Below are 12,518 nucleotides of genomic sequence, written 5' to 3'. Positions count from 1 at the left end.
ACATGCAAACTCTGGGAGAGCAGACTATAGAACAAAGACGAATAACCCTTAGACTTTGACATTCAGCCGACAACGACAACATGCAAACTCTCGGGGAGAGCAGACTATAGAACAAAGACGAATAACCCTTAGACTTTGACATTCTGCCGACAACAACATGCATACTCTGGGAGAGCAGACTATAGAACAAAGACGAATAACCCTTAGACTTTGACATTCAGCCGACAACGACAACATGCAAACTCTGGGAGAGCAGACTATAGAACAAAGGCGGATAACCCTTAGACTTTGACATTCTGCCGACAACGACAACATGCAAACTCTGGGAGAGCAGACTATAGAACAAAGACGAATAACCCTTAGACTTTGACATTCTGCCGACAACGACAACATGCAAACTCTGGGAGAGCAGACTATAGAACAAAGGCGGATAACCCTTAGACTTTGACATTCTGCCGACAACGACAACATGCAAACTCTGGGAGAGCAGACTATAGAACAAAGGCGGATAACCCTTAGACTTTGACATTCTGCCGACAACGACAACATGCAAACTCTGGGAGAGCAGACTATAGAACAAAGGCGGATAACCCTTAGACTTTGACATTCTGCCGACAACGACAACATGCAAACTCTGGGAGAGCAGACTATAGAACAAAGGCGGATAACCCTTAGACTTTGACATTCAGCCGACAACGACAACATGCAAACTCTGGGAGAGCAGACTATAGAACAAAGACGAATAACCCTTAGACTTTGACATTCTGCCGACAACGACAACATGCAAACTCTGGGAGAGCAGACTATAGAACAAAGGCGGATAACCCTTAGACTTTGACATTCTGCCGACAACGACAACATCATCAGTGCAAACTCTGGGAGAGCAGACTATAGAACAAAGGCGGATAACCGCTTAGACTTATATCCACACTCTATAAATCAACACATTAAAAGGAAGAAGACAACATAATCACAGTCTTGTTTTTATATAGATTAGACTGTTGGTTTTCCCGTTTGAATGGTTTTACACTAGTAATTTTGGAGACCCTTTCACAGACACTCGTCTCAGGTATATCCAAGGGCGTAGCTGCCGTTAGGCATTTTAGGCACGTGCCTACACATAAATTTTTCATAAACATTTTTTTTTTATTTTTTTATTTTTTTTTTAAATAATAAACAACGTTATCTGTAGATAAACGCCAGTGAAGTTGTCAAAACTCTTTAATTATCGAATGTCATGTGTACACTAGTCTCTCGTCCTTAGTGAATGGAATGTTGGATAAATTGAATGTTTTATATGATTTAACCTTATATAGAAACTAAAAGCTAGAACTTTGGTTCTGATCATTTCACTTCTATCAACAAAAACTTGAATGAACCTTAACTTAGACACATGATTTTTTTAGTTAGTTGTTGTTAGTTTTCAACTAGCTTTCCACTTTGTCTTCACCCGACCTACAATAAAACCCTTGCCAATGTTGGTCGTCCGTTTGGTTGTGCAGGATGTATAAATACGCAGTCACGTCTGGTCAAAATGGGGACATTAAACCCGATGCCTAGTTGTAGAGAGAATGCCACTCTTTGAGGAGTTCGTAGTTGATCTACTGAAAGGTTTATGGTTGATGTCTAGCCAAAAGGATAGTTTTATTATATATACACATGGAAAAAAGTATTGCAACACCAAATTGAAATTCAAATTAAAAAAACACTTTTTATTTTTTTGTTAAATAATTTGTTGAAATAGAACTATTTAAACATTATTTAAATATTACCCGAGTTTAATCAATAAATATTGACTCTATCAGTTCTTATCTGCACATGCAGCTACTGTACTCGTAAACACTAAAACAGATGTTTTATCCTCATTGTTTTCAACACTTAAAATAACCAAGTTTATAAATTTATGTTATTGACACCTTGCAATTGGTCATCCACAACTCATAACTGCAGCAAGATGGCAGATATCCAGCATGAGTGAAGCAGGTATGTCGCTGTGATAATTGCACATATTGTTGGTCATCATCATTCCACTATAAGTCGTTTTGAGAATAAAAATCAGGCAAGAAACGATGTTAAAGACCTTCCGAGGTCAAGAAGACCCCCTATAACATCTGCTAGGGAAAATAAAGCATAGTGAAGGTTGGTCAGAAGGAAACCCATTGCAAACAATACAATCCTAAAAAGAGAATCATGACCATATATACAGAAGCCTTTAAACAAGAACTGTTCGAGATCGGCTCATCGCTACTGGTTATCGTGCGATAATACCATTTCGGGGACCTTTGCCTACGAACAGACACACAGATGCCCGTATCCAATATAGTGCAGAGCTCGCCAAAATTGAAAATTAGCGTCGTGGAGGAAGATCCATTGTTCCAATGGAATTTGGTTTATCTTCCTTGGCCCAATCGTAGCCAAAATTCGAACCATATCGAGCATATATGGGACACTATTGGGCGTAAAAAGCATGAAAGGACACCCCAGTTCAAACAATGCAAGTCATGAAATAAACAACACCTTTCGTCAAGAATGGTTGCTGCTAGCTTCGCAACAAATTAGTCGACTTTTGGCAGGAATCAGAAGACGTTAAGATGCGGTTATCCGTTTGAATGGAGGCTGTTCACAAAGTACTAATTCTTTGGCGTATAACGAACAACCATGATGTGAACAATCATCTAAAGAATAATTTTGAAATGTCTGACATTGTAAAGTTCGACTACAGTAAAAGTTGTAAAATGCATTTTTTTTTGTACAAAAAACACTTCATCTTGTTATAAAAATTTTGGTTAGATAAAACTTTTTTTTTCATACATTTTTTGTTCGCTTTAAAGCCAATGTTGTCATTAACTACGTTTCAATATTATTTTACAAATATTTTATCATATTCCATCCAAAATAAGAGACTGATTTTTCAAGTTTTTAAAAATCAAGGTGTTGCAATACTATGTGTATAGTTATATCAGTGTTTACGTGCCTAATTGTTTTTAAATGAAGGATTGTCAATATGTACTATTAATTAAGTTAAACGTGTATATCAGTCAGAACGGAATAGATATAACAATACCAAACAGGGTGTACTGCTCAACTAAAAATATACGCTGATCTACGCTGGGCAATCCATATTGTAAATATTTTTTAATATATTTCCGAGTGTACTGCGTTATTTAATTCACCAGTCAGATGTTATGGTAAATTATTCATAATTCTTCCAAGGATTTGTATAGTTACTATACAAATCCTTGATTCTTCGAACTTTTCATCATGTATATTATAATTATCATGATTAAATAACCAGTAAAAATATTTTTGTACATAAAATTTTGCTGCTAAAACACTGAAAACCGTTTTCCGTCGGGGGGCTTTGCCCCATGAACACCCTACCAGGGCTCTGCCCTGGACCTGCTGGGGGCCTTTAGCGGCCCCCAGACCCCTTGCCGATTGGTGCCTACAGTTCACTGAATACCTGGCTACGCCCCTGATATCTGAGCAATTTCTTTTCTGAAACGAGTGCCTGTGGGCCCTTTATAGCTTGCTGTTCGGTGTGAACCAAGGCTCCGTGTTGAAAGCCGTACCTTAAGCTATAATGGTTTATCTTTATAAAGTATTACTTGGATGGAGAGTTGTCTCATTGGCACTCATACCACATCTTCCTATATCTATATAGCTTTATACCATGCATCATCATTGACTTGAGCAGATTGTCTCCTGTAGTCTTCCAATCTAACTGGGTCTGTGTGACTCAATGATCCGTGTATAAGACCGTACTTTAACTTATAATTGTTCACTTTTAACACATTGTGAAGTTGGATGGAGACTGAACTCATTAGCACTCGCATCACATCTTCTTACTGATTTCTATGTAAACAATAAAAAAAAATTGTTTGAATGGAGTGACTCTAACTTTTAATTTTAGCATTTTCCTTATGCATCACTAAAAAGATACCACCTGAAAATTTACTCCAATGCAACTCAAGTTCAAAGGATAAAAATTGCAAAACAGTAATCAATGAACACTTATGGTCAATCATTTTTTAATAATTCTTTAATAATAGGATAACTTTATTCTAATCTTATCGCACTAAACACGTCTTTTAAGTTTTAAGCCATTTTTTTCAAAAGATAAAATAATTCGATAATCCCTATAATATACACACACAGAGTATCGTTTTCAAGGATAGTAAATGCGGGATTTTCGTTTGTTCGTAATAAATCACTGATAAAATATTAAAGCCATGATTTTGTTTAAATAAAATCAACAAGAACGTGTTTTGCTCACCAGGTTTCATGTTCAACACCTTATTTTAATATTATTTTGCTTTTATTGCAATAAGATTATTTTCTGTTTTTTTTTTTTGTTTTTTTTTTTTTTGTGGCATTTGTTATAATCTTGTATCATTGATCTTTATGTACTGTTTATTCTTTTCTTGAACATTGTTAGGAATTCGATCCGATACAGCAGAATCTGTGACGACATAGGCACGATTGTAATCCGACTAGACAGAATCGGCTGAGTTTCCCCGAATATTACGGGATGCACCTAACTGTCGGGGTGCTTTGCCGAACTATTCGGACCCTTCCCGACCAGTAGGAATCTGTTACGAACTAAAACGACTGCGTTCAGACAATAATAGGACATTCCAGATAATTGAGGATACTAATCCGATTTTTTTCACTTTTCGTGTCGTATCGCTGTCTGATCTCAACGGGAGCAATAATCGGCAATGTGTGAACCCCTCATTAGATTGCGGATCTATTTTATTGTAACCTTTTCGTTCTACTTTCTATGGTTTTCAACAAAACTCCACTGAACAAAAATTGGAAAAGTCATAAATAAAGGAAATTAACTCCTTTAGCCATGTAGATTTATTTCACAAAATTCACAAAAATTGTAAAAATTAACCTCCATGCAAGAGCACTATATCTTTTGTAAAGGGTCTATTAATGATTTTGGCCGTGTTTACCTATCTGTAGATCTATTTCTGCTGAGCATTTTTGCTATACATTTCCGTGGAACTGGTTACTGTAGTTTGTTATTATGTTGTGCTGTTAGGCACTTTGAAAATTATTGTTTCCGTATTATATGACATTGCTTGGGCACTCAGAAAATGCTTGTATCAGTGATATATGACATCGATTGGGCACGGGGAAAGAAAAAGCATCCGTGTCATATGACATTGCTTATAAACTTGCTCATTGCGAAGGTTAACTGCAATGCCATTTGGTCTCTGGTGGAGAGTTGTCTCATTGGCAATTATATCACATCTTCTTATTTTATATATTTGAGAAGGAATGTTTGAGTGGCATATTTTTGTCATCGCTGAGGCAAATTGAAAATGAATGTGTTACACAGGCACTTGCCTCTGAATCCCCTATAAACTTAAATATAGCAGTGTTATAGTAAGGAATGTAGAAACTTTTTTTTCTTACACATGTGCCTGTGGTGTGTTATGTCATCATTGAAACACCTACAAAAGAAAAACATCCGTGGTATATGACATGGCTTACACATTCAGAAAAAGAGGTATTCATTTACATATATGGCATAGCAGGGCCGTAACTACATTGAGGCAAATGAGGCAAATGCCTCATGCTGGAAATTAAAAAAAAAATATTATCTTTATATCAAATTGTTTTCACGGAAAGTATCTTGCAAGAAGCAAGTTCTCTTCACTCCCTGATGTCGGCCCTTCATTTTTTTTCGTGATCTATGTTTCTATTTTACTGTTGGATTTCGGAGTTGATGGTCTATTGTTTGTACTTCTGTGTCTCGGGTTTGTCTTTTGTTCTTTTATTGTCATACTTTATGACTATAGTCTGAGTGTTGTTTTTCATTTGTAAACGTGTGCAATGTTGCATGTCCACCGATGTCCAGATATTGTGTGGGAAAATATTTTAAGAATATGCTCTCGTTTTTTATATAGATTAGACCGTTGGTTTTCCCGTTTGAATGATTTTACACTAGTAATTTTGGGGCCCTTTATAGCTTTTTGTTCGGTGTGAGCCAAGACTCCGTGTTGAAGGCCGTACATTGACTTATAATGGTTTACTTTTATAAATTGTCATTTGAATGGAGAGTTGTCTCATTGGCACTCACACCACATCTTCCTATATCTATCTACGATGCTATACTGGACACAGAAAAAGTTGTCGTTTCTGCATGGATAATTGAACTTGATATCAAAGAATACAAATATTTTTTTGTCTTTTTTTCCGTTGATTAAGATATTCAATTTTCTATATTAACTCTCGTTGTCTCGAACTCGGTTGACTCGAAATTTCGGATGAGTCGAAGTTTGCACGTGGTCCCGAACTTTGTTCCGTATAAATGTATGTAATTCGACTCCTGATGACTCGAAATTGGATGAGTCGAAATTTCGGTTGAGTCGAACTAAATTTACGATCCCAAGGTTAACAAAAGCATTAAAAATTCATTATTTATGAGGGCCCTCATGGGGTTTTTGATTATGTGATTACTTGGCCGTTTTTTTAATGATTATTTGATTATTAAGCCAAATATTTCATGATTATTTGATTACCTAGGACTGTATTTTTAGTTTATGATTATTTGATTACTAAAGATAAGCAAATATTTAATGATTATGTGATTATATTGGCAAAAAAATGGTGATTATGTGATTACTAGGACCCCCCCATGAGGGGCCTCATTTATTGATTTGTGACATGCTATTTCCACAAGTGTTTACCTAAGATTATCTTTTATAGAATTTTTATAAATAATTAGTGATGAATTGTTAATGTTCATGAAAAAGTATTTAAAATGTTAACAAAACAATTAATTGTGATTTACACTAATGAGCTTGGGTGTGTATGAAGTAAGGATTATGACTTTCGTTGATGATCACCTAAAAACTACTCAATCGGTGTCTTTAATCTTGTTGTATTTTCTTTTGAAAAGAAAGAGTGAGATAAAACAAAACGAAAAGGAATCTAAATTTTCTAAAGTCTCTTGTATCCGAGAATAAACAATTTTGTCAACTATAAACGACCTGAATAACGGAACTATCGATTGGCAATTATTCTCTCTGATAAAAGTCATAGGAAAAGGTTGTAACTGAAACAATTGAATAAGTAATAATAATGTCATTATAATTAGGAAAGACCTTGACATACAAGTACATCGATCTGATACCAGAATATCGATCCCCTTTGCCATATTCACCCGGATTTATTTTAGCTTTACCAAGCTAAGCAAGAGTTGTGTCCCTTGTTCTGTCAAACTTCCGCTTTTCGTTTGAGTCGAACTACGTGTATCTCGAAATATTTCTCTGGTCCGACTGACTTCGAGATAACGAGAGTCGACTTTACATATATCTATCACTTTTGTGCATGTCTCACCTAGTTTCGAGTGATTTAAACGACTCAGAGAAAATACCGGCAATTTTTCTTAGTATGGATTGTAAAATTGGGTATTTTCTCTGAGTCGTTTAAATCACTCGAAACTAGCTATATATAGGTGAGACATACACAGAAGTGATAGATATGTATTATAAATATAGAAAATTTATATGTTTTGCCTCACTATTAAAAGAGGCTAGTTATGGCCCTGCATAGCAATTGTACTTTTTAGCACTAAGAAACTTCGGCACGTTGAAATGGATTTTGGCCGTAGTATGAGCAAGGATTTGTATCTTACTATACAAATTCTTGGTATGAGGCTTGTATTGGTGGTATATGATATCACTTTGGCACTAAGATAAGTAATTTTCAGACAGATTGCCGACAAAAAAATTTAACAAATCTAATTTGGGATCAATTTTGAAGATTAGACATTATTCAGAACTTGTCATAATGTACAGGCACCCTGTATGGCCTTCAACATTGATTTACACCAATACCAATAAGCAAACTATAAAAGGCCCCGGTTTAAAAATATTGAGAAACAAGACTGTGTCCCAAGTACTCGGATGCCCCATCCGCACTATCATTTTCTATGTACAGTGGACCGTGAAAAGAGGGTAAAATCTCTAATTTGGCATTAAAATTAGAAAGATCATATCATAAGGAACATGTGTACTAAGTTTAAAGTTGATTGGACTTCAACTTCATCAAAAACTACCTCGACCAAAAAATTTAACCTGAAGCGGGACGGACGAACGAACGGACGGACGAACGGACGGACGCACAGACCAGAAAACATAATGCCCGTAAATGGGTCATACAAATTCAAAATCAACCGGCTATAATTAATGCTTAAAACAAAACAGAAAAACAAATATGACAAACAGCAACCAACGACAACATCTGAATAACGAGCCATTAGGAAAAGAAAGGATATGAAATGATTTTGTATTGTTAGATTGTCGATATTAACCTATACTCCATAACTCCTTTTGAAAAGCCTACATTCGACCTGTATACTATGGATTCATTTATTATGCGTGGATATGTTTACCAATGTTCGTGGATTGAAGAACTATTGTATGTTCGTGGATATTTCATGGTTTAGGAAAAGTCTGCATACAAGCCTATCGAAAATTTGTAATTCGTTGGACATCTAAATTCGTGGTTCATCTTTACGCACGATCTCCACGAAAATTAGCATCCCACGAATAATAATGAATCCACAGTATATCAATTATTAAAATCCGACGGTGCGACCAAGCACTGCTTCTTGACGAGAATGACAGGAAGTCTATAGGTATTTCATTTTATTTTCTCCTATTTAATTTTTTTTAAATGAAGTTTGTTTTCCATTTAAATAAATTGAGAAAGGAAATGGGGAATGAGTCAACAACCCGACCATAGAGTAGACAACAGCCGAAGGCCACCAATGGGTCTTCAATGTAGCGGGAAACTCCCCCACCCGTAGGCGTCCTTCAGCTGGCCCCTTAAAAAATATGTATACTAGTACAGTGATAATGGACGTCATACTAAACTCCGAATTATACACAAGAAACTAAAATTAAAAATCATACAAGACTAACAAAGGCCAGAGGCTCCTGACTTGGGACAGGCGCACAATTGCGGCGGGGTTAAACATGTTTATGAGACCTCAACCCTCCCACTTTACCTCTAGCCAATGTAGAAAAGTAAACGCATAACAATACGCACATTAAAATACAGTTCAAGAGAAGTCCGAGTCCGATGTCAGAAGATGTAACAAAAGAAAATGAATAAAATGACAATAATACATAAATAACAACAGACTACTAGCAGTTGACTGACATGCCAGCTCCAGACCTCAATTAAACTGATTGAAAGATTATGTTTTCATCATATGAATATCAGGCACAATCCCTCCCGTTAGGGGTTCAGTATCATACTATCATAAAATATATGAGAAGACCTCCCGTTTGGGGTTAAGTATCATACTATCATGAAATATATGAGAAATCGTGTCATGCCAACAACTGTTTTTTTTAAATAAATGTGTTTAGTTCCGATGCAAAGACCCTATAAGTGAATCAATATTAAAGCCAAAATATGCAATCTTTAATGACCTGACAACAGTATCGTAACTATATCCCTTCTTAATAAGTCTGTTTAAAGGTTTTGTAAGCTTTTGAGGTGAATACTGACATTTTTGTGCTTTGTAAAAAATATTACCATAAAGATTGGATGTGAAATACATGAACGTATAAGATGTCTGCACGTTGAGTTTATATTTACGAATTATTTCCTTATACCGATGGTAAAATTTAGTAAATGTTTTGACTATATGGATATATGAACACTGATTCGTTGTGATGCAGTTCTTTTTTTTTTATTTTAAGATATTGGCCTGATATTGTGTAAATAATCAAAAGTACTGAAGTAATGATCATCAGATGAACGTCGGTATTATAATACCAGCCGATGCGTTTTCGAGACATTTATTTGCAAACACATATTTTCGGTACGTCTGCATAGATATTAATTATGTTTCTTCTTAAAGATATATAAGAATGAATTTATAACAAGCGACGAGGAATGCTTTTTTGCACTCGATAATATCACCGTATTTATACGAAATACGTTTGGGTATCAGTCAAAAGCATCTGCTAAATGTATGCGGCAACTCAACACCGGTATGACCTCCCCAGGTTACAGTCACATCTGATTAAAAAAGTGATTTCGATGATGTTTTTTCTTATAAGTATTAAAACAATCATCATGTTTTCAGCAACCAGTTACGATATAAGGAAACAAGCCATTTTTTAGTATTCGATTACTAGCAACTATCATTTTTTAAAATGCACTCTACCAACTAATTGTAAATCCATATAAAAATGTACATGGAGACCAAGTATTCAACATGTACCCTTTTTTCACGGACGGTCAAAATAAAATCAAGAAATAGTTGTTTAGTTACGGTCGGTTCAGTTTGAGGATTCGTCGGTTTACCTGATAAAAAAATGTATTTCCCTATTCTATGTCCAGCGAAAAGTAAAATCACAAAAATACTGAACTCCAAGGAAAATTCAAAAACGGAAAGTTCCTAATCAAATGGCAAAAATCAAAGGATACAATACATCGAACGAATGGAATACAACTGTCATATTCCTGACTTGGTACAGGCATTTTAAAATGTAGAAAATGGTGGATCGAACCTGGTTTTATAGCGCTAAACATCTCACTTTTATGACGGTCGCATCAAATTTCTTTATTTTTACAACGATGCATGAACAAAACAGACATAATCGGTAGCATAGTCAAGATATAGTTAAAATAGTCATCACTGTGTTACAATTTCAAGACAAATAAACATATACAAAAAACACAAAAAGCATCTATCAAATAAAAAAACACATTACTTGCCCAATCAAGAACATCGTATATATACTTAGCAATTGCCAACGAACAATACACAACAGAAAATTTAAAATAACAAGCTTCCACGTATAATTGTTTGGATTATTTAACCGAATTTTAGTCACTGAAGTTGTTATTTTCTCATTTTCGCTCATTTTTATATCCATGACATTCGACACAAAGATTTATGTGGTTACTTTTTATAATATATGGTATACTATCGAGACCGCACTGTGACTACTCGTGCCTACATCCACGCCATTTTGTTTCTAGTGGGTTGGCATAACTTCTAACCCTTTTTTAAACTGTATCCTGAAAATGCAAGATTAATGCACATAATGATATATATTCTAATACCAGTGGAGTTCTTAAGTAATATAGGACAAATATATATGCACACATCTTAATTTTTGGCGCAACTTGTGAGGCTTACGGAAGGGATTGAGTAAACAATATTATATTACTCGATTTTTCTCAAACGAGTATGGTGACAAACATTTTTCAAAACGTTATGACGTTCCATTTTTTTCAAAGAATAACATATCTTACGTTGGTCAAATCGACACCGTTAGAAATATTTTAAAAAATCTAAAATGTGCATTTCAAGTGTTCATTTTTTGCCGTTTTTGGGGGTAACCATAACGTTTTTGGCTTTATATGAGTAAGACCTAATTCTTTAAATGGTAAAGTTCGATTTTTCTAACCATCTTGAACTATTTTGCTTCAATTTGAGCCCCATTATATAAGCATATGTTGATTAAAAAATCATATTTATTTTTTTAAATAAAAAACGGTTGTTTCTTCAAAATTGCAAAAATGCTCAATTTTCAGCAGTATTTTTTGCAGAAACGAAATCGACGACATATACTTTTTTTGGCAAAATTTGATTCTCTGTCAATTGAAGAATAAAATATCTTTCAGGGAAAAAATTCTCACCGTCAAAAATAAACTGTTGGATATGCCCTTAAGGTGGCTCGGGCGTATTCGAAGTTTCTATCAGAAGTGCCGTATTTTTGGTTATTTTATGCTTTAACGAAAATGAATCAAATTGGTCGAAAACAAATAGGGGGTCACGGACCATTTAAGCTCAAAATTTTACTTTTAAACAGGTATGTAAAAGGGACCATTTTTCAATGAAATGATAGGGGAAATAGAGGTGTTGACATATTTTTTTCGGAATATCAAAAAAACGTTCTATGACAATTGTTCCAAATCTGTAATATGAAAAGCTGGAATACAGCTTCAAAGAATGAGCCAATAAAAAACATAGGTCATCGATAAGGAAAAAAAATTATTTTGCCTTACAACCCAAATTTTGGCGGGAAAATGGTAAAAATGGGTGAAATGTCATTTTGACCCTTTAAAAAATACCGATAATAACGAAAATATTCTATTAGTCACATAACGACAATGATTTAATATTTCTAATCAATCAAAATATGATTTTTTTTTACGACAAATACTTTTGTAATTCATGCGTGAAATTATGCGCAGTCGAATAGTCCCGAGCCACCTTAAAACTATCCTGGTTCCCGGTACTACGTTCCAGGTATTAGCTATTAGCCATACTCTCTCACGACACGTATATTGTCTAATTATATCATAGACATTAAGAAAAATTAAAATCCAGAAAAATATTTTATAAGAAGATTTAGCTGTCTTTTTCATATGACATTTTAAGATGTTTCAGTAGATAAGTCATCTAACATAAGTGACAAGAAGTATGTTATGTCCAATTTGTTGTAATATGAAATCGGAAAAAAATA

Source organism: Mytilus galloprovincialis, chromosome 9, assembly GCF_965363235.1.
Source record: "Mytilus galloprovincialis chromosome 9, xbMytGall1.hap1.1, whole genome shotgun sequence".
NCBI classification, from domain to species: Eukaryota; Metazoa; Mollusca; class Bivalvia; order Mytilida; family Mytilidae; genus Mytilus; species Mytilus galloprovincialis.
Note: the sequence above shows the minus strand (reverse complement) of the source record.